Here is a 6,000-nt window from a genome sequence, read left to right as displayed (position 1 = left end):
TTGCGTACACGCCGCGGCTTGGTGGTTTTTCACATTGAAATGGGTGATCCTGTGGATCCCTACCATTTGCCCTCCAGCTAAAAGGTCAGAACTGGCCACAGAGAAATAATTCACCTCTCCTGCGTCTATTTGGATGGTTGGGGGCAGAGCTGTGCGAATAGTAAGTGTTCAGGACATTAATCCTCACCAACACCTCCAATTAGGCTTGGGCAGTAGTCCACCCTCCCCCAATGTTCCTCAGGATAGTGTCCTTTATGTCACACCCCATGTAGTAGACCGGTACAAAAATTACTGGATGGGAGATTTCCTTCTTTTGATTCTGTAAACCAAAAGGTTTGTATAAGGCCTTGTTCAAACAGCGCTTAAAAAAACAACCCAAAAAAACCAAAACGTTTAAACGTGTCAAAAACACTTTTTAAACTTCAGGCTTTAATGCGTTTTCATCACATTTATTGACGCGTTTTCTACGCGCAGTCGTCACTTTTTTTGGGCGCGTAATTAGGACTCCTTTTGACTATGGGAATTATGCACGTTTTCGGCGCAAAATAATTGACCTGACGTGTTTTTTACGCGACGTGTTTTTTAAACGCGCTCAAAAAAAATGCGTCATATGCACTAACGCACTGAGGCCAATAGGAAGCTTAAATCAAACAATGGGCCTAACTTTCCGCTGCTTACCTCTCCCCCATTAACAGTTTCATGGTGCTGCTCACTGGGCTACTATGTGCCAGATATATCAACAAATGAAATGTCTCACAGTATCAATAAATGGCTTTCTGAAAGTATCACTAGGGCCTATTCACAGAAATCGCAAAAACTGCAACATGTGAATAGACTCTTAGTTCACATCAGCATTGGCTTTCCGTTCTGGGTTCCGTCGGAGGTTTCCGTCGGGTGAACCCCGCAATGGAAAGTGAAACTGAAACCACAGATCCGTTTCAGTCACCAATGATATCAATGGTGACGGAAACATCGCTAATGGTTTACGGTCGTCACCATTCAGGCAGATTTCAGTTTTTCAGATAGAATCAATAGCACAGTCAACTCCGCTATTGATTCCGTCGTTAAAACGGAAACCTGCCGGAATGGTGACGAACGGAAGCCATTAGCGATGTTTCTGTCACCATTTATATCAATGGTGACTGAAACGGAAGCTGTGATTTCAGTTTCACTCACTGTTGCGGGGTTCACCCGACGGAAACCTCCGACGGAACCCCGGAACGGAAAGCGAACGGTGATGTGAACCGGCCCTAAATCACATGCATAAATCACAGTGGAAATACTGGAGTGATACAACTGAGAAAGAATAAAAATCAGTACAGTTAAATGGAACAGGTCTACAGGTCAGACCCTTTAAAATGAATCCAGTTCAGTTTGCCACTATGGCCGGATTCACACGAACGTTGCGAACCATGGATGTGAAAAGTTAGTTTTTCGTGTCCGAGGTGACTCCGTGCTGTACGCTGCGGGTCACATTATCATGAATCCCCCATACACTAGAGTCTGTGGAGGGATGTGTGAAGCGCAAAAAAATACGACATGTCCTATTTTCTCACGGACCGTTAAAACGGCGGTGAACGGCCCCATTGAATTACATAGGTCCGTGTAATACGTCACACAGACGTATTACACGTTCGTGTGAATTAGGCCTTAGGCTCTGCTCTAGGGTTCCATCAACTTCTCCAGTATTGTTGACTGCAATAATAGCACAACCTGCAGATCTATTTTTGCCATTGAACATAATGGAACACCAACATATAATAAAGTCATGGGGGTCTGTCAGCATCTGTTTGGATCAGATTGGAAAATGTATACACAGAGATCATTGCTCTGTTAAACAGAAGCCATGATGCTAGTATGAATAGAGTCATACACTCCCTAAACAGCCCCCAAAGTACCTGGGCTTAGAGGAAGTACAGTCCATTTGTCATGTGGTTTCCCATAATTTATAAGCAAACAGCATATAAAAGAAAAAAAATAATCTTGCAAGTGAACAACTGTACAGGATAAATAAAGCAAACTATCTACAGTTACGCAATACATTGTGTCGATTTTACCTATGAAATGTCAATTGTGTATACCAGACTCCTAGTAGAGTGTGGAACTGCATTACCACCTATAAGGATGTGTCTGCACCCACGTTATCAGTTTTTTTTTTACGCTCTCTGTACTGGTTCCAAATTCCCTTAACATATCCCATACACATACAACTTCTGCAGTGTCAAATATGCATCTTATTTTAATATAGAAGAGGGAGATAAGCTCAGCAAGGATGTCGCGTGACCACTTATCTGGAAAGACCGAATGTGACTGTCTGAAACCCAAGGGTAAGGCCACACGGTGCGTCGTAGACGCGGTTTTGTTGCATTTGAAAACCGCATGCGGTCAACTGCATGCGTTTTTTGTCTCTGCAATGCTGCAGTTCTGTTACGTTTTTTTACGCACATAGTTTATGGACATCGTTTTCACCCGTGTTGGAGTTTGTTAGGTGCTGCCTGTATATAGTTAATTACTAGTGTCCTAGTAATTGGAAATATACTGAAAAGAATGTAGATCCATATACATTAGGCAGAATTATAAGGCTAAGTTCACACACAGTCAATTAGTTGTAGATTTAAAAAGGTGCAGAATCCACAACAAAAAAGTACAGTACAAGTGAAAGCAGTTTCACAAAACCCCTTGAACGCACTGTGGAAAAAAAATCTGTGCGGATGAGGTCAAGCTGCAGATTGTGAAGCGAAAACTGAAATCTGCGGCAGAATCCACATGCAACACATTTAAGGCTAAATCTGCTGCATGTGCACACGGCCTTAGGAGTGAAGGAGCGGTAAAATCGCTATCTGCTCAAACAGATGTGCGCCACAAACTAAAGAAAGGCGTCATTGCTCCACTATACACAATCATACTGGTGAGGAATAGTCTCGTGGTTTCAGTGCTCCGGTAACACAGTTATCTTCTAGGTCATATGATATAACGTATTGTACTTTCCTGGGTAATTCATACAGGATTTCTCACGTATATTGGGGAGGTGCCAAAAATGCTGCAGGTTTTAAAAGAATTTTAGTGTAAACCAAAAGCCGTGAACATCAAAACCAGATTAGTACGGCTCGTTGCTTCTCACTTCTCATTTTAAATTAGTAAAAGATCCTTTTTATTTTCATTGAACTTTACTGCACTGACAGAAGTTAATAAGGCTCTGTTCACATCTGCATCCTGGTTTCCAGGTTCCATCGCGGAGTCTCCTATGCAGATGTGAACAGAGCCGAATTTATGTACTTTACACAAGCGCACAACGGGGCCTATTAAATAGAAAATAAACACGATTAAATATTGTTACGGTCAGCCTGAGTGATCTGCTCTTTATCTGGTAATTTGTTCTATATCTTTGCAGTCCTCTAAAGGCCCTTTTACATGGCCAATGATCAGGCAAAGGAGTGTTCATATGAATGATCGTTCCCGATCATTGCCCTGTTTACACAGGGCAACGATCAGCCAATGAACGCGCAAATGATCGTTCATCATCTGATCTCATTTATGCAGCAGAAAATATTATCGTTGCCGGCGGCACATCTCTATGTGTAAACAGGGAGACGTGCTGCGGCCATGATAGAAATGTATGGAGACGAGCGATCAGAGTAACAATAGCTTGTCCCCCATACTTTACTGATCATTGCTCCTTCTGAATGGAACAAATAAGTGCCGATCATCAAGCGGTCTCATTGATAGGTGATTGTTTTATGGCCGAAATTGGCCGGTGTAAAAGGACCCTTATCTGTGACCTTTCTAATGTTGATACAGACCTAGAAAAAGGACGGTGGCAGTGTGAAGGGGGGTACTTTATAAGAAACATATTTTAGGCAGTAGTGACTAAAGACTGCTAATGCCAGTTGCACACGACCTATGTGCCACTCAGGCAGTTTTTATACAAGTGGCACCCGATAGTCTTCACGGACCCATCCACTTTAGCTGGTGAATCGGGTCCATGAAAACTGACCCAATTCTCCGATCCATGGAAAGATAGAACATGTCCTGTTTCCACGGACCACTGGCGGGACTAGGCCGGCACACACCATCAAATGCACAAGGCATAACTGCTGTATTAATGCCTACCAATCGGTGAGTGCTATATTAACCGTTTCTTGCCGCAGCCATATTTTGGATTTTCACTTTTGTGTTTCCCTTCCAACGTTCCAAAAGCCAGAACGGTTTTATTTTTTTTCAGTCGATATAGCTGTATGATTGCTTGTTTTTTGCAGGATGAGTTGTAGATTTTCATGGCACCATATAATGCAGTGGGAATCTGGGAAAAATATTTGTGGGGTGGAATAGGAAAAAACACAGCGATTCCTTAATATTTTGGGGGATTTCGTTTTTACAGCGTTCACCGTGCAGTAAAAACGGCATGTTAACTTTATTCTGCGGGCAATACATTTACGGCAATAACACATTTTTTTTATGTTTTACTACTTTTACAAGGAAAAAAACGATTGTTAAAATAAAATTTGAGTTTTGTCACCATATTCTGAGAGCCATAACTTTTTTATTTTTCTCTCGATTTAATGGTATGAGGGCTTAATTTTTGCAGGGCGAGCTGTAGTTTCTAATGGTGCCATTTTGAGCTACATGACTTTTTGATCACTTTTTTAAAAAAAAACAAAAAAAAAAAACAATTGTGGGAGATGAAGTGACCAAAAAACAGTGATTCTGGCATTTTAATAGTTATGGCGTTCACCGTGCAGAATAAATAATGATACATTGTAATAGTTCGGACTACTGTTTTTTTTTTTAAACTTGTGTGTATATAGATATATATATATTACTGTATTTAACTTGTCCCCTAGGGGACTTCAACCAGCGATCCTTGGATCGCTTGCATGATATGCTGCAATACTAATGTATTGTAGTATATAGTTATGCTGACAATCTCCTATGAAGCCCTCTACTACTCTGAGCCTCTGGCAGGACCTCATCCCCCACCCAGTACGCTGAAGTGTCGGCTGTAAGATACAGCAGATACGCTCATTCTATGGAGCGGGCTCAGCCCGTGTGCCTGCTCCCTACTCCCCCACCCAAGTTGCGCAGTATATATACACACGACGGATGTTGGGAAGGGGTTAATACAGCAGTTAGCGTTCTTAAAAAAGGAAACAAGATCTTGCGACAACCAGCGAGATCTAGCGTTCTGAACTTAGATGCTGCGATACTCCTACTGGAGCAAACTCCATAGTGAAAGCGTGTGCGTGTGTGTGTGTGGGGGGGGGGGGTTTGAATTTTTTTAATTCAAAAGTGGTTTTTTTTTTAGGCGCCAATGGGATATCAGATAAAACAGGCCCCCTTTTCCAGTGACTAGTAGACTTTAAGAAAATTTTCTTGATGAAGTAGTGGAGTGGCTTCCTGCAGCACCACTACCAGTAGAAGTGAACAAATCAACGTTGCCGTAAAAGGTGTCCTGAAAGGAGACGCTATATCCAACAGATCACAACAGTCAGACTGGTTGAGGTTTAAAAGGCCTGGTCCAAAAGAGAGAGGTGTGTGTGTGTGTGTGTGTGTGATCCTTGTCCAACTAGGTTAAATGGGAGTTACAGAAATATAAGAGTATGTTCACACTGAGTGTTTTCAGGTGCATTTTGGGGCGTTTACGCCTGAAGAAACCGGAATCATATGGCGTTCTGTTCCAACGGGGCGTTTTTTTTTACGCCTCATTTTCCAAAAACAGCACGTAAAAAACCCCCGCGAAAAAGTGCATGTCACTTCTTGGGACATTTTTGGAACAGTTTCATTGACTGTATAGAAAATCCGCCCACAAAACGTCTGTAAAAAAACCCCCCCGAAAATTGCGAGTTTGATTAAAAAAAAAAAAAAAGGTCTGAAAATCAGGAGCGGTTTTCCCTTGAAAACAGCTCCATATTATCAGATGGTTTTGAGTTTGTGTGCACATACCCTAACTCCTAATTTCATTGCAAGGTCACCACACATGCACTAACAGGAAAACTGGTCGGA

Source organism: Rhinoderma darwinii, chromosome 4 (genome assembly GCF_050947455.1).
Source record: "Rhinoderma darwinii isolate aRhiDar2 chromosome 4, aRhiDar2.hap1, whole genome shotgun sequence".
Lineage (NCBI taxonomy): Eukaryota > Metazoa > Chordata > Amphibia > Anura > Rhinodermatidae > Rhinoderma > Rhinoderma darwinii.
The sequence above is the reverse complement of the archived record's forward strand: the minus strand, read 5'-3'. Positions refer to the sequence as shown.